This window comes from Amaranthus tricolor, chromosome 8, assembly GCF_026212465.1.
Source record: "Amaranthus tricolor cultivar Red isolate AtriRed21 chromosome 8, ASM2621246v1, whole genome shotgun sequence".
Lineage (NCBI taxonomy): Eukaryota > Viridiplantae > Streptophyta > Magnoliopsida > Caryophyllales > Amaranthaceae > Amaranthus > Amaranthus tricolor.
This window is the reverse complement of record NC_080054.1, coordinates 10345265-10364901: the sequence shown is the minus strand read 5'-3', so window position 1 is coordinate 10364901 and position 19637 is coordinate 10345265.

Genomic DNA, 19637 nt, shown 5'->3' with positions numbered 1-19637 from the left:
GGGAACACCAGGATTCTGCCCTCAGGGTTTCCTGATCTACTTGGAACAGCGCTCTGATACCAATTGTTGACTCAATTAGGAACGGGACCAAAAACAAGAGGGGGGGTGAATTGTTGTTGTTGCTAGTTTAAGCGTTTATGCCCTGTTTTTGCGGAATTGAGTAAAATAAATAAAACTTAAACTTAGAGCAAAATAATAAAAGAGACACACGATTTTTACGTGGAAACCTTCTGGGCCTAAACAAAAGGAAAAACCACGACCCTTGGGATTTCTAAAAACTCCACTATGTTTAAGGCAATTAGTTACAATTACAATAAACACCTTACTTCACTCGAAGCGAATCTTCTAGGCCAACTCTTCTCTCTTAAATTGCTTTACTCAAAGCAACAAACTTAGCTTCACTAAAAGCTAAACTCCTCAATAGCTTAACTCAAAGCTATTAAATTCCCCCTTAGACTCACCCGAGTCTAATTACAAGTACTCACAAAAACCCTTACAAAAGGAATGAAATTCTCTAAAATAAATCAATGAGTTGCACAAGAAAATATTATGAATTAATTGGCATTTTTAAAAAGCAAAATATTTCTTGTAGAATTTCCAAAAATAATCGCATGAAAAATAACAAAGTTTATACGTTTTTTTTTTCAATGCATGCGTCATTAGGAATAGCCGAGTTCATTAGCTATTTATAAAAAATAAAATCTCTAAAAATAGAGAAATTTTCCAATCCATTATTCCCTATCAAAAGATCATGGGGAAAATGTGGATTACACTATCAAACGGTTATTTCCATAAGCCTTGAATAAATCAAACATACGGTTAATGCAATAGTAACCGTTGTTTCCTAATAATAACCGATGTTCCCTAATAATAACCGCTGTTCCTTTAAGCAGCAGTTTCTCAACAATAGTTCCTGTTCCAGTACTAACTGTTGGAACGTTTTTGCTATTAATAGAAACGGTTATACTTAGGAATGGTTATTTGCTAACTTTGGTTTGGGAACAGTGCGCTGTTTCCAAAATCCAGTTTTGCTAGAACATCCAACTTAGGAACAGTAGACCTGCTGTCTCCATTTTACATCCCAAGCGATATACTTCTTCTAACATCTTTCGGATCCTTTTGACACGTACATTTCCATGAACCAAGCCATAGGTACTATCAACGATCATAATCACGACCGGATATCGACCTGCACACAATCTCTAGAAACATATTTGTGTAAATAGTGTAGTCATCATCAAAACTCAAGAGGTCCAACATTCTTCACATTATCATCCAATTAAAACATTCATTACTCCATACAAGCATTTAATGAGACAAAATGTCTTAACTCAATAGTGTTCCCTCGAATCAATCCTTAGGTCCTTAACATGCAAATTTGTTTTACGATGATTATTCTTTAACTAACCACTTTAATAAAAGTTATCGACTTATGTATGAATGATATACCATGTCTCAACGAAATACAAAACTCAAAGGACTTGCGAATGATAATCTTCTCCCTTGATACTCAAACTCAAAATCACCCATATTTTATCCAAAGAGCCACTTCAAGTAACTTTTTTTTTTCTACTCTCAATTGATTCTTAAGGTCTCACTACAAGCATAAGATGTTCAACTTAGAACAAACAAACATATGTATTACATTAACCAATTTAGAGCATAAGTCTCAATCATAGTATGAGATTGAAACGTTTATTGGTAGACACGATTATGCCACGCTTAAACTCAACACCAACGTCACTATAGCTAATTACAAAGGTTGAGAGTCTCAATTTAGTAAGAATTATAACTTCAAATGAAAATATTAAGGTAATTCTAGTTTGAACAACAATACTAATGTGATAATTTGGTTCGACTGATATAGCATTATCTTTAAACACTTAGAGACGTTGAAAAAAATCTCTTAAATTTAACTCATCACTATATCAAGAATATATCAATAATAATTTTATAATTCATGGTTCGAAATTGGGGGTTGAATTCTCAAACTATAAACTCTTAACGTGCTCTCGAACTTCTCCTTAATATTTAGGTTTTAACGCATCTATACTTCAACTATGATCGCATTTTTATCATCAACTGATGATTAGAACTTTATTTACAAGATATCGCATACAAGACCCCGTTCTTTCATTTACAATATATCGAATTCTTATTACACTTTAGCTCTTATCCTTATTCTAGTTCAAACTAATTACGATCATGCTTGCACAGTCATTAAACATATTCAAGAGAATTATGATCATCACCTTTTATGTTATGATGAACGAATGCACTTAACAAATGGAATGCTCAACCAGATAAATAAACAGTGGGTTCATGTATAGAATCAATATCAAAACTCGTAAGCTTTATGAAAAAAATTAACATGAACAAATATTCAGACACATAAGACTAAATTTTATATAATCATCACAAGCAAGAGGAAGTTCTCGATGCAACCAACTTCTCGAGAATTTCATCATTCATACTTCATATCTCCATAATGACTACTTATAATACAACTCATGAGTTGAATCAAATACTCAAAAATTTCATTATTTCTTGATAATTCAAATCTACTGATTTGTTGAATCATATCATAATTCAAACCACCATCATAACCTTTAATTATAACAATAATACACATGAGAATGAGTCTCATAACAAGCTAAAGAAACTATATATATTATCTATGCACATGCAATGATAATCATTATACATGAATATGTAATATGCACCTATCCCATATCTACCCAAACTCTTATGAATAACTTCTAACTTCAAGCAATTTCTTAACGAATTTTGAGGACACAAAGCATCGAAAATAGGGACCACTAGCTTTGGTAACCACCTGCAACACCCCTGAATTTCCGACCCCTTAACGAAAACAGAACCGTAAAGGACGGGAGAAAATTCGGGTTTTACATAAAAGAAAAGGAAAAGAATTTAGATAAACGTTAAATATTAAGTTTAAAAAGGTGAGTGGAAAATTATGGCAGCATCTGCCTTAAAACTGTGCACCTTTGTAGAAAAACAAAAGTTAATTTAGAAACTAATAAAGTAAAGGCACCAACGGCCTATCAAAGCTACGTCAAGGCGGAATGATTCGTCGCCGGCTTCTCAAATCAATATGCCAAGCATGGATCGTGGTTCTAGTGTCGACGTTTGCGTTTTAAAAAGACTTACTCCTTAAAACCAAACAGTGTTATAAACTACACAGTGGAAATACAAATATACGAGGGAGGACGCAAGCCTCATAACAAAACATATACAACCAAAGTTTACAAAAGATAACAAAAACTACAAAATCGAAAGATAGCGGTATGACACAGGGTATCCTTTGGCCTCATCACTCTCCCCAAATGCAATGCAATGGAAAAGAAGCTCCAGTACCTGCTACGCTTGTCTATGATCCCCCTGCTGCTCGACATTAGACCAAAGGATAATGTGTCATAGCAGGTTAATCATAGAAATTCATCAACAAACAAACATAAACACAAACACGTACACGTCAGTAACTAGCATTAAATATAATCAGGCCAACTACTAGATAGCAATATATCATAAAACAACAAAAGATGGTTTCATAAAACGCAAGCACAGATAGTAACCGTTTATCGGCCACTTATACTTCTTAATTTCATTACGTGCTTTCCAACCCGAACCATGTGCTCTTGGGTAGAATGCAGGTCTTCACGCTCCTCTTTTCAAACATAAACTCTTCCAAAATACGCATAGTTTACCTCGACCAAGGCATTAACAGAATACCTAACACATGGCCTTATAGAGCTTGTCTATCTTAAGGTAAGTGTGATCATAGTCCGTAATACCCTTGAGGTAACTTAACTTAGGCCCACTTCTCACTAGCATAAACTATTCTATCAACAAGTAGATGTTCTATCAAGGAGTAAATATTCTATCAAAGAGTAAATGTTCTATCAACGCGTAATCTTTCTACCAAAGAATGAACCTTCTATCATGAAATAACTTTCGATCAAAGAATAAACTTTCTATCACTGAATAGTTTTCTATCAGTGGATGTTTTCTCTACTTCCTGGCATAGTGACACGGCCAAGGGTGTTATCAGCCACCCGGCGCCCATGACAAAGTATGAGCTCATGCCCCCTCCAACTGACCCTCTCGGGTCCTACCTTGGGGAAAAACTAACAAACTGGGGTACTAAACCAGTGAAGAGGCCACCATATTGGGGTTTGCAAGGCCCGTATGGTAACACCTCCGTCAAGGGGCGTTATCGGCCACCCGGCGCCCGATGACTCAAGCATGCTCATACCCCCCTTACGGTGGTCCCGTTGAACCTCACCTACGGGACTACTAAAACAACCGGACAAAATCTAGTTGAGTTATGCCAGCTAATCATAATCTAGTACCTTATCAGATGGGAATAACTTCCACTCTCAACAATTAATGAGCGCCCTGGGATAGCAGCGCGCCAAAACCCACTGAGCCACTCAATAGAATATGAAATTCACCTATAACGGAGTCATTCTAACTCCAATTAAGGCATAATCTAATTCTTAAATAAATAAGGGGGTGGTACCGCCTTCTATTAACACTCTCATTCTCTAAACTATTCTAAGCGCAAGGATTTCATAGTCGATAGCTCTTCATATAAAGTGTACTCACTAGTACTTCATAGTTTCGATACAACGCATATTATCAAAATAAACAATAATGTCTTAGAAAAAATTGCATATAAGGGTTATTACTGCGTGTACGTACCTGTAAGCGTCACTACACGATCAAAAATCACAAAATCACCCAACTAAGGCTCTACTTTCCTCTTTCGAAATGGGCACCTATATAAGTTATGAATAGAACTAATAAGTTCCCTTAACTACTTTGAAATACCAAACTAAATACGAAATTAACCGCTATCAACCATTCAACATGAGTTTCCGATTACTCTAGCACGCACACAACTCATTCAATACAAGTCAAAATTATTGACTCAACACAGCATAAGTCTTTCCATCAATTTAACGTAGAAGTATGTGTGAATCGTTTCTTTACATTAACTAATTTTGAGCATATCGGCTCGCGTTACCCAAAAATAACTAATCACAACTAAATCTTACCATTTTAATATAATTTTTATATAACGATAAAGAAAATCTTAGAGTTATCATATCGGGATATCATTTGTTGCATTCTCCAAAGCTATAAGAACTATAATCAAAACAACACGACAAATAACTTTAGCAACCATCAACGATAAGTTGACATTATGCTCTTGGCTTACCAATATCATGTATTTATAACTTCAATAACAACCTAATAAGGATATTTGTAATTAAAACAATCAAACCACAACAAGTAGTAACTATTATTCCCAATTTAATCAATCGAAATCCCTTTCATAGTCAACTAACATCATCACCATTACTAATTATTCACAATAATAACCAATCGACCAAATCTTAAAACTACTTTTAAAGTTATTTAATCAATCATCACCAAAATATAGTATAACACACACATCATTGGTAATTTCATCTCTAAATCCAAGCCCTAAGCGTTTCGTGTTCAAAGATAACATTTAATTACTACCCATACTAAGATCCAAAGAAACTAATACAAATCAACACACAACCCATAATTTCAATCATACTTCAAACCCTAAGTCATAAACATGTTTAATTCATCAACCAAATTCTTACCCACAAAAAGATTCAATGAAAATAACACAAAAATAAACACCTCACTCATAAACTTCATAAAACTTCAAATAAAACTAGACATTAATTGGAGAAAAGAGAAGAGATGGCTCACAATGGAGAAACTAGAAAAGGGTGAGGGTATAAGAGGTGTTGTGGTGGTGGAGGAGCGCGAAGATGGTGGCGCTGCGCTCGTGGAGGGCTGCTGGTTGCTACCGTGGAGGAGGGAAGGGAGGCTGCTGAGCAGCTGCTGTTTGGGGAAGAAATCGCAGTCCCTACTGCTGGTTGCTGTTGGCGGCTGTGCATGTGGTGGTCAGGCAGAAGGCGGAAGCTGGTTGGGAAGTGAGGAGGCGGCTGCTCTTGCTTGTGGCTGACCCGTGAGTGAGGGAAGGGAATTGTGAGAGGGAAGTGAGGGAGTGACGGCTAACGGCTTGATTCTTGTGAGGGAGGGAGTGATATCCCCTTAAAACCCTAACTCATCCTATTTATTAATTTATACACTTATTTACTTATTTGTTTACCTAGGTTCATCTTCTTGCGAGGCCCAACTATAAACTCACCTTCATGTGCTCACACATTTCACTAAAATAATTATTTTGATTCGAACCTCTTTATTTAGAAATCGTGATTGTATTTTTTTAATATAAATATATGTCAATATTTAAATTCGTATATGAAAGGAATTTATTAGAACTACTTCAAAATTAATTTAATATAATTATAAAATACCCAAAAGGCATTAAAATATTAATTAATGACGTCAGAAAATCTTGGGGTGTTACATAGTTTGACCTGCCAGAAGGTAAAGAGCGAGTATAAGAGGCCTGCAGGTTTAGTCCAACCTTTGGATATTCCTATATAGAAATGGGATGACATATCCATGGATTTTGTTTTGGCTTTACCGAGGAATAGGTCAGGAAATGATACGTTATGGGTGATCATGGATAGACCACCAAGAGTGCTAAGTTCATTCCGATGAATAATCAGTGGGATATGGATCAGTTGGCTCGAGCTTATCTTAAGAATGTTGTATGATACCATGGTGTCCCTAGATCTATAGTGTCTGATCATGATACTAAATACGTGTCGAAATTTTGGGAAGCATTTCAGAAAGCTTTGGGTATAGAACTTCTTAGGAGCACATTTTTTCACCCGGCTACTGATGGGCAAACTGAACGCACGAATAGGACACTTGAAGATATGTTGCGAGCGGTAGCTTTGGATAGGCAAGGATCATGGGATGAATGCCCAGACATGGTGGAATTTTCATACAATAATAGTTACCAGGCAAGCATCCAGATGGCACCTTTTGATGCTTTGTATGGTCGTCATTGTCGTAATCCAGTATATTGGGACGATTTCACTGAATCTGTCACTCTAGGACCGGCTATGTTAGAGGAGATGACTGATCAAGTAAAAATGATTCGAGAAAGACTTAAAGCCGCCCAGGGTCGACAAAAGTTCTACGCAGATCTTAAGAGGAGACCTGATGAGTTCGCCGTAGGGGATTATGTGTTATTGAGAGTTTCACCGATGAAGGGAGTCATGAGGTTTGGCAAGAAGGGCAAGCTGAGCCAAAGTTTATAGGACCTTATGAGGTCACAGAGAAGGTAGGAAAGGTCGCTTATAGACTAGCATTACCCAATGAGTTGGGTAAGGTCCAAGATGTGTTTCACATTTCGCAGTTGAAGAGATATGTTCCCGATAAATCTCATGTGCTAGACCCCGAGCCCTTAGACTTTGATGAGAATTTATCTTATGAAGAGAACCCTATCAAGATCTTAGATTCAAAGGTGCGTAGTACGAGGAGAAAAGATATAAAGATGGTGAAAGTTCTATGGGCTAACCAGCGCACACAGGAGGCAACGTGGGAAACTGAGGATTCCATGCGTGAGAAATACCCCCACCTTTTTCCTGAGGTTAGTAAGTTACGGGGTCGTAACTAAGTCTTTAAAGGGGGGTAGAATGAGATAAAATTTCGCGCGTTTACACTTATTTTCATCTCTATGATACCGACCTATTGCAAATTTGCATGCTTTTGATTGATCGTGTCTAGTCAACTGTATGATTTTTACATGTTTATGATTGATCATGTTCAGTTAATTGTGGGACATTTACATGTTTTGATAGGGTGTTGAGTTAATTTAGATGATTATAAATGCTCGAAACGAAATATGTATAAATATTTGGATAGAGCGAGTATAATAGCGTCAATAAGGTCACGATCTTTGAGTTAATTCCTTAAGCTTAAAATCGTTAAGACACCTTCTTGAGTTATTAGAAGTATAAATTTTCACAATTAGTACCTTGGTTGCGCTAGTTTCGGGGACGAAACTCCTTTAAAGGGGGTAGTTTTAACACCCCGATATTTTAATGACGTAATTATCTAATAAATTATTTTCGAATTAGTTTTAATAAATTTCTTTCATATACGGATTTAAATGTTAACTTTTATATATATATATATATATATATATATATATATATATATATATATATATATATATATATATATATATATATATATATACATATATATATATATATATATATATATACATATATATATATATATATATATATATATATATATATATATATATACATATATATATATATACATATATATATATATATATATATATATATATATATATATATATATATATATATATATATATATATATACATACATATATATATACATATATATATATATATATATATATATATATATATATATATATATATATATATATATACATATATATATATATATATATATATATATATATATATATATACATATACATATATATATATATATATATATATATATATATATATATATATATATATATATATATATATACATATATATATATATATATATATATATATAATATAGTTACGATTTCTCAAATAAAAAAGATCGAATCAAAATGATTATTTTATTAAAATGTGTGAGCCCACGAAGGTGAGTCTCTTAGTTGGGTATCGCAAGAAAGTGAATCGAGATAAAAATAAATAAATAAACCTAATAATAAATAAACCTAATAATAATAATAATAATAATAATAATAATAATAATAATAATAATAATAATAGTAATAACAAGGATAAAAAAACCCATGAAACGCTAAATGCTCAAGCTGAGCCGTCACTCTCCTTCCTCCCTCTCCTCCTTCTTTCTCTCTTCTCCTCTTGCGCTGCCAGTGAGCAGCCGTGCCACCACCAGCCTGCTGCACGACCCCACAGAAATGCCGGCCTTCCTTCTCTTCTCCACGGTAGAAACCCGCAGCAGCCTCCCTTCTCTTCTCCACGGCAGAAACCAGCGGCAGCCTCCCTTCCCTCCTCCACGGCAACAACCAGCTGCACACTAGCAGCCCTCCACGAGCGCAGTGCCGCCTTTGTGCGCGCTACCATCTTTGTGCTTCACACCATCGCAACAACCACCTAGTCTTCACCCCTTTTCTAAATTACCCCATTGTAAGCCTCTCAAGTTTACTCTAAGTAATCTTTCTAGTATCTAATTAGAATTTTACTAAGTTTATGAGTTTGTTGTTAATTTTGTATGATTGTCATTGAATCTTGTTATGGGTAAGAATTTGATTGATGATTTGAATGTACTTATGAATTGGGTTTTTCAAATATGGATGAAAAGTGTTGAACTTTGTATTATTTTCATTGAATATTTTATAGGTAAGAGTGTGTTTGATGAATTTAACATATTTATGATTTAGAGTTTGAAGTATGAATGAAAATAATGGTTGTGTGCTATTTTGATTCTGTCTTAGTACATGAGTAACTTTATTTGTATTGAATGTGGGAGTTTTGTTAGGTATGGTAGTCTTAATTGGCATTGTTGAAATAAAAGAAATTATGAATGTTGATTACAAGTGTTCTCGTTAGATTATCGAAGTATAATTAAATGATATTAGTAAGGCTATGAACATAGTGTCAACTATTGAGAATTATTAAAGTTACTTGTTATGATGTCTTGATTTTAGTTCTTTATAACCTTAGAGAATATAATAAATGATACTGTGATGTGATAACTTTAAGATTCGTCCTTGTCGTCATATTAGCACTACACCAACATTAAATGTGAATCGTCGCTTTATATTAACATGATGTGAGCCGTTATAACTCAAAGTTAGTTGGTGTAATGAAACAGTCGACATAATCCTTTTATTCTTTGCCGATGGAAAAACTTGTGTTGTTGTTGAATTGACGATTATGCTTGGTGTTGAATGAGATGCGTACATGCTAGAAGTAATTGAAAACTTGTCGTGAATGGATGATAGTGATTACTTTGGCTTTTTGCTGGTATGACAAAGTAGTTAAGGGAACTTATTAGTTCTATTCATAACTTATATAGGTGCCCACTTCATAAGAGGAAAGTAGAACCTTAGTCGGGTGATTTTTGTAACTTGTGGTCGCGTACTGACGCTTGCAGGTACGTACACGCAGTAATTAATTATCATATTCATCGTTTCAAAGTATTATCCATATTTCATGATTATATGCATTGTCTTAGTATTATAGAACGCCAGAAAGTAAACCATGCTAGTGAATAGTCATAATAGTGATATAGGCAAGTAGAATAAAAGCCTTAGGAGACAATGAGAACAAATTTCTAAATAATAAAGAACGCACCATGGTTGTGCGTGGTATCGAAGTGATTTCCTACTTATTAAGCCTTGATTAATGATTAGTTGGCGTGACTCAACTTGTAACAGACTCAAAATTCTTAATTTTAATCTTCCGATTAATTATTCCGAATTTTCAATTCAAATCTGTAATCCTTTGATTATCCATTTCAAACCATCTTTAATTCCTAAATCTTTTCCGATTTTGTAATTTCTTTCAAATATTAAACTTTAAAATAGTATTTTGTTTAAAATCTTTTTGTAAGCACTAAAATATTATTTTATTATTTTATAGTACGAAAAGTAAAATTTTATTATTATATTCACGATTTTGTAAAACGTTACTTTTTAACTTTCTTCCTTAAACTAACATTACTACTTATTACTTTAAACTTAAAATTTTGATATAATTATTTTATACAGAAAAATGAGTTGTATTTTTAACATTAAGTATAGTTTAAGCAAAATTTTAAATAAACTACATATTTTCATGATCAAATTTACCCATTATTTTAAAGTATATTCACTTGTACATACTAGAACAAAATTTTGATGAACCAAAATCCTTTTTATGGTAACCCATGATGTTCATCACGTACACAAGCTATCACCATTTCCTTACACAAGCTAACCTTCTTCTACACTCCAAACTCTTACACACTCCAAACTCTTACACATTCACTTACACACTCCAACTCTTACACATTCACTTACACACTCTAAATCACTTACACAAGTTAACCTTCTTCTATACTCCTAACACTCTTTTTCATACAATCTAATGAACTACAAAGTTGCCCAAACCCATTATAAATACCCCCCCCCCCCCCCCCTTATCCATGAGATCATTTACACCACCATCATCAAATCTTTCTAACATTCTTTCTTATATTTTCACTTCATTAAAATCTTACTACAATAATACCTTTATTAATTGAAAAAAATTAAAGAACATGGAGCTTAGAACACTCTTTATTTAGCTTAAATCATCATCATTATTTTAAGAGTTGAAATTAATTATCTTTGGAGCATTATTATCTATCTTGGAGGATTTTATTTCTTATTATTTTCCCAATTAGTACATAGTACTAATCCTTGGTGTTAGTATGGTATAACTTCTTACCCTACTCTTTTTGTGGAATTTTACATTATATTTACTTTATAATATGCAAAGTATGAAATTTGTTGATACATTTTAGTGGAAGTTAGTTTAATGAAATTATGATCAGGATTATATTAAGTATGTATATGCTAAAAGTATTTTTAGTATTTTAATTTAATAATCTTTGAACAAGTTTAGGAAGTTAAGTGCAAAATTATGTTCTAGTGATATTAAGCATGATTTATGTTATAAACTAGTGCTAGTATATTTGAGAGTTATGTGTTACATTAGAAATGTTATTATATTTAAGAATTTATTTTACGTTAGAATTTTGTATTAATATGTTTATGTTAGCCTTCAAACTAGTTTATAAGGTAGTAAGTTATTTTTTTTGAACGTATTTAACTAAGTATGATTATATTAAGAATATTGTTATTATATTTTATTCTGAGAATTAAGTTTATCCTTAAAGTGATAGTAAATTTCTAAGTTATTGTGTAAAGTTTGTATTTTTTTTAGTGGTGATGTTAATTATTTAAATCTTGAATTTACTATAATAAATTAAATGAAGTTGTTTTGTTAGCGAAAAAGGCCCCAAAATACTCATATGCCATTCGTCCATTATCATATTAAAAAGAAAAAGAGTTTGATTTATTTTTTTATATTATTATACGCTATTTTGTGATAATATTAAAATAAAATCTTAAAAGTTATTTTTGAGAAAGCTTTATAAGTTATTAAATATTGATGTGATTTTCTTGAATGTATGAGATTTCATAATTAAAAATAAAAAAATAACTTTTGTGACATTTAATTACTATTTAGTACAAAATAATATTTTATCTGCTAACTATTTGACCAAAATTTATATAAAAAGATGTAAAAGTATTTTTAGTAAACTTGTTCTTAAAGTATGTGTGAAATATTGACTTTTGTGAAATTATAAGTTTTATTTGTTTTATAACTAGAATGTTGATTTTTGCGAATCTAATAAGTTTACTTGTTCGTCCAAACTCGAAATAATTATTTTTAGTAAACTTGTTGAATTTTGAAAACTTATCCAAAGGTTGCAGTTTAACTTGAGTTTTAATTAAAATGTTTGATTTTGTGAGGAGAATAAAGTTTTATTTATTTTAAAGTTGGAAATTTTAATTTTCGGAACTTATTTCAAGTGAAATAGATTTTAGTAGCTACTTGTGGAAAATACTAATTTGGAGACTATTAATAAAATATTAAGTTATTAGTGTGAATTGACCTATTAAAATAAAGCTATAAATAAAATTTAATGTGTAAAAATTAAGTAATGAATATATAAAGACGTAAAGGTAAATCAAACATTATGATCAAGAATTATATTAAATAAATGAAGTTACCACTTAGGTTGGTCAAATTCAAATTCAAAGTCAATTTGGAGTAATAAAAAAGTGATGTACTTGTGTGAAATATATTGAATGAATGACCCTGATAGTAAAGTTAATGTCGAACCATGGGCCGACATGTAAAATCCCGGCGTCCGTGTTGGCCGGCACGTAAAATGCGGTGTAAGACAGGGGGTTCGCTACCTATCCTGCAGAGCTCGAGCATAAATATTGTATTGGAGGGGTGACGACTCCCACCACAGTTAGTGTTTAGGACTACGGTTCTCACCTAACCAGACCCTTACATATATCAGATGTCATATTGATGTGCTTGTTGATCACTGATAAACTTGATTAGTGTTGATGCTATGATGCAGGGTACGGTTATGAGTATTAACCAAATGAACTTACGCAAGTGTTAAGATTACCGAATTGTATAAGTGGCAGTGACGTACTTCTGTCAGGATCGAGAATGGTATCTTAATCACTTAAAAGTATGTAACAGAAAAAGAACATGGTAAAAATATACGGTGATGTCAATTAAGTAACAGTTCGTACTTAAATTATTATATTGTAAATGTAGCGTATAATTTCCGTATTTTGAGTTGGATAGGAAGTTATGCTCGGCGTTAAGCGCTGACCGATTCAATCGGCTGTCATCCGTATCATGGATGGCAGCATTTTGCAGGATTTAGTTCAGGTTCCGATCCAGGCCGCAGCAATTACTATTTATCGAGAACTTAGATGCTTTTTGTATCTTTATTGATCACTTGATGATGATGTATTTTGTGTTTTTTTTTTGAGCAAACAATATTTCTTATCGGAGGTAATATTTTACTTTTGTTTTAAACAAGTTTAGTTTTATGATTTAAAGTTTTTAACAATTCGGCATTTTGAGACTTCCGCAATATTTTTTGTATTAAACATTATTATTAAATGTTAATTATGTATTGAGATTGCCTCTCTTGTTACACAACTGGATTATGTCCGGTTGATTTAGTAGTCCCCTAGGTGAGGTCCGTCGGGACCACCGCAAGTGGGGTATGAGCATGCTTGGGTCACTGGGAGCCGGATGGCCGATACCGCCCCTTGACTAAGGTGTTACTATGCGGGCCTTCTAAACCCCAATATGGTGGCCTCTTAACTGGTTTAATGCCCATTTTATTTGTTAGTTTTTCCCGAAGGTAGGACCCGAGAGGGTCAGCTGGAGGAGGCATGAGCTCATACTTTTCCATGGGCGCCGGATGGCCGATAACGTCTTTGGTCGTGTCACTATGCCAAGAATAGAGAAAGGATATCCTATCTTTGAATATACTTTGAGAGATTACTAGTTTGAAAGAGAAATTATGAGTAAATAGAGGTGTTTAGACAGATGAGTAGACTCGTTATTGCTATATTATATCGTTGTCTATACTTTTGTTCAATGACTTTAATTGTTATAACTTCATTAATTACTGACGTGTATGTGTTTGTTGTTGTTTGCTCATGACTCTCTATGATGTTCCTGCTATGACACATCTGACTAGGGTCATTATGTTGAGCAGCAGGAGGATCATAGCTTGACATGACAGGTATAGGAGCTTCTTTTGCTTTGCATTGGGGGAAAGAGCGGAGTACGATCGTAACAATTGTATACAAATTGCTAATTCTTATAGCTTTTATATTACTTGTAAAGTTTTCTTTTGGGATTGTATAATTTTTTTTGTATGGAGCCATGTGACTCCTTGTATGATCCATAGTTTCGCTGCGTAGTTTTGGGATGTACAGTAGTAAGAATACTCCTTTAGTATCCGTCGGATCGATGCGTTAACACTGGAACCACGATCCTCGTTAGAGTTGATGATTTGAGAAGCCGACGATGATTCTTTCTGTCGTGACGTATTCTTGAAGGCATTAAAGGCCTTAGATTATTTTAGTTATGTTATCCATTTATATATTCTTGTCACATCCTCAGTTTTCTGTAGAGATGCTGCCGAAATTTCCACTTACTCACCTTTTAAATTAATTTTTAGCGTTATTCTAATTATTTTCCCTTTTTTTTATGTAACACCCGAATTTCCTGCCTTCCTTCACGATTCTGGTTTCGTTTAAAGGGCTTGAAAATTCAGGGGTGTTATAGGTTGTGCCTCGGCACTTGAAGGTATGACCAATTTCCATTAGGCCTAGGAAAAATTCCACCGGCTTGCTTATTATAAGACACATGGTTTTCGGAGTTGTAGCCTTGGTTAAAGTTACCTTGGCTAGGATTGGGATTGAAGGGAGGTCTAAAGGGTTGGTTATTGTAGGAACCTTGATGAGAATATCCTTAACTTTGACAATCAAAATCCACGACCTCTACACATTCGGGATTGTACCCATATCCATCATAATTTATGACCGGAGCCCCTTCTTGATTGCACCCCCCATGGTCCACAGCCGCCACATGCTCAGAATTCGAACCCCCACAGTATGATGCATTGTGATTGGTGCCCCCACAAATTCTACATGAAAAAGGCTTCTTATTTGCAGAAGATACATTGGCACTAACTTGAGCTAGCTTAAAAGTGGACAGTTCCTTATCCATGATCGCTTCAATTTTTGCACCAATAGTGTCTAAGTTACTCATGTCGATCACACCCCTAGGTAGTCCACTACTCCTTGCTGCATCCCTAGAGCTTTATTTGGCCACCTCTTCAATCTTGGCATTTACTACATGGAGCTTTTGACAGATGTCCACCAACCGCCGAGTTTCAAAGTGCCTTGGTGGAGTCATTGAAACTTTCGTAGAAAAAAATGTTGAGATTGTTCTCCCCGTACTCATGATGGGGGTAAGCTCTGATCATCTTTTTAAACCTACTCCAAGTGGCACTAAGGTTCTCTTCATTCTTTTGAGTGAATGACGTAATTTTTTTTTTACACCAATCCTACGTTCGAACCGTAGGATGAAACCTTTCTAGAAAAGTCATTTTCAATTTAATCCAAGTAGTGATAGATGGTGTAAGAAGGTATGAGCCGACAAATATCTAAGAATGACTCCAAATGTTGGAGGGGGCATTCGTTGATAAACCAAATGATGGGGTCACCTTCACCATCCTGGTAAACCGAAGGTGTATTTAGTATGGAGCTGGAGCTATGGGTAGCACAATATCCCCTTGAAATCTTTGTACCAAGGTGTCCCAAACTAACCATATAGTTGTTGATATTCAACCATAGATGGTGTAGGAGGATTAGGTGTTGATGGTTGTGACTGAACAAGAGGTGGAGATCGTTTTCTTACCCGTTGAATGATTGTAAGGAGCGAACCGCAGCTATGATCTGCGAGTGTTATGGTGCATGCAAACAACAATAGAAACCAAGCTAGCGTAAACACTAATAATCATGATTATGAAACAATAAACAAAAATAAAGCAAAAATAAACTACATCAAGAAAAAATTCTAAACATACACAACGCCTTGTCACCGGCAACAACACCATTTTGATTACCGGCTTTTAACGTGACTAGTTGTATAAAAAATATTTGTAAACATTCTAGACACTACACATAGTATAGCGGTAGAAGGGGATCGAATCTCAAGGATAAGGCTTCTAAGACTCAATAATTGATATAGAGAGGTGTATATAGAATGTTGGGTTATTTGAACTAAACTATTAAAAATAATAAAAAGGCAACAATAAAAGCAACAATAACCAATGAAAGACAAGCGGGGATAGATTAGATCCACCCTAGGAAGGTCGACATGAACTAATGATAAGCTACGTCAAAGGAAATCACACAACAATCAATCAAGACACTCAAGATGGCGAGAGGAAGTTTGTGACCCTATAAATCACACAAATAACTTATAATCACCCTATGTCTCATAAGGAGTGGCAGGAAAAGATTCTCATCGAATATCAATAGACCAATCATCAACAATCTCAAACCCTAACCCTACACATGAAGAACAAGACCAATCCAAGGGTTTCTCTAATCAAAACCCTACTAAAACTACTCACTCATACTAAAACTAACTAAGGCAAAGGACATAAACAAAGGCATGATTGAAAGTATAAAGAACTTGAATTCAAATGAACAAGAGTGTAATAGAGAAAGAAATAAAGGAATCAAACAAAAAACTACTCTATCAAAGCAATAAATTAATGAAGCAAGAACAATTACAAGCGCAATGAAATCAATAAATAAAGGCATTAAATGACTTTAAAGCATAAAGGAATGAAAATTTTCATACATGAAAGTGCTTAGAAGTGAATAACTTGAATCCAAATATAAAGCTTGAAGTAAAGACTTAAATGAAAGAGCTTAAATGTAAAGAAAGCATTAAAAGAAAGCCTAAATCTAAACTAGGGCAAGAAATGTAAATGAAAGCAATAAAGATGATGTTCTAAGTTGAGGTACAAGAGCTATAAGTTGGCATGAGCTAAACCTACAGAAAATTGGATTTAAATAGACTAAGAACAAAGAGGTTTAAATGGCCCAAAATAGCCCTAGGTTTTAGCTTGAGAAGAAAACAAACTACGCGCAGCAATTGTGAAAAGTTCCATTTGGTCGAATGTCGATGATGAAAAGTTCCTAGCTTCACATTCCAACCTTTATTCGGTCGAATTAGGATGGTATTCGGTCAAATGAAGGTGGATTCACCCTTTCCAGCAGCTTGCGAAAACTCTTTGTTATGAGCATAATCTATTCGACCAAATGGAGCCCCATTTGGTCAAGCCAAAGCCCATTCGGTTATATGGGTGTATATTATCAATACCAAAATGTTTTGAGCATCAACTTAGGTTTCTAAGGACCATTCGATTGAATGGAGGATGCATTTGGCCGAGTAATGCTTACTTCTGGATTTTGTGCATCTTTCATGTATCAAGAGGCTTCCGAACTCCGCGGGGCCTTTGGAAATGACTTCGAATGCGTAACAAGGCTTCAATATGCGCGTCTAAAATCTGCTAAGAGCATCAAAGTCTCAAACACGTCGCACTTGACCTAAAAATCATTGAAAACATCTGAAATGACCTCAAAACAACTCAAAGACAAGATTAAGGTAAAATCATGCGCAAAGTGTATAAAACCAATCTAAAACCGTGAGACTTGACTCTAAAATGGAGTTGTAAACTTGCTCTTAAACGAGAACATCATTTATTTATTTGTTTAGTGATAAACTACTGCATGTATTGTTATGGGTAGAAAATTACATATTGAAATGTTTTCATGATCATCTGGTTTCAAGTAGAGTTCAAAGGTTTGAAAACTTACTGTTTAATAATTCGTTTAAGTAATTGCTCTTACCATAAAGTAAGTTTTCAAACCTTTGAAATCATCTTGAAACTAGAACAATAATGATCATTAGAACATATCAATATGTAATTTTCTACCAATAACAATACATGCAATAGTTTATTATTAATCAAGTAAATAAACTAACCAATTATATACACGCAAAGTTATATATTGTGTTAAATAATGTTTAAATCAAAATATGATTTTGACTAGTAATATGAAATTTTCTACCAATAACAATACATTTAAATTCATTCTATACTTAGTAATATGATTTAGGAAAATTTGGTTTTGACTTTTATCAAGAGGAGATTGAAGACTCAACTCCTTTAAATAAAGATATTCAAAACACATATTAAATTAATCAATAAATTAAGTAATTATATTTAGTCGATTTGTTCTTCCTATTTACCTTTTTTACGGATCCCAATGCAAACGTAAAAGTCAGATAATTTTTATTGCGACTTTTTAAAAATTCTAAAAAGATGATATTTACAAAGTATATATTGAGACGAATCTATCAAGATCCCAAATGAATATGTTTTTTCCATATAACTCGATAATAAATCATAGTCAAAGTTTTACGTTAATTCTATTTGAGAAGAATGTATGAAACGAAGGGAGTAATAGAGTTTGTTAAATAATGTTATATCAAAACATGTTAAGTCTAAAAAGTTAATTAAGACTTGTGATTTATGAGATAGATAAATTAGACTAAGTATTATTCATGTTTGGACAATACATTTTAGTGTTGAATTAAATTGGACTATTTTTCTAAATTAAAATAAGTGAGTTTTTGTTTGCTAATAAGACTATTAATATAGACCTTCCTAAGAATATGGGATTGATTTTCTTAAGTTTATAGTTGTGTTGTCAAGTAATCCTACGTTATAGGAAAAGGTCGATTTTAGAAGGTCTTTGATATAAAACCTAAAATCGAATTAATCTAAATCGAGTTAAATTGAATAATCGTAATATCACATATTATAATTATTTTTAAAACTAACTTGACAAGATTGTCTCACTCTTGAAGAAGCTAAAAACAGCTAAACGCGTTCGTCAAAGAGTTAAGAGGAGTGTCCAATAGAGTGTCTAACTTCATGCAATCCAAGGCTTTAACACTTTATCGCAACATAACCAGAAGTAAGATAGATAAGGAGACGAAGCTTATTGTACACAACGGTTTGTAATAAGGTGTCACACACACACACACACACACACACACACACACACACACACACACATATATATATATATATATATATATATATATATATACAAATATATATATATATATATATATATATATACATATATATATATACATATATATATATATATATATATATATATATATATATATATATATATATATATATATATATATATATATATATATACATATATATATATATATATACATATATATATATATATATATATATATATATATACAATATATATATATATATATACATATATATATATACATATATATATATATATATATATATATATATATATATATATATATACATATATATATATATATATATATATACATATATATATATATATACATATATATATATATACATATATATATGTA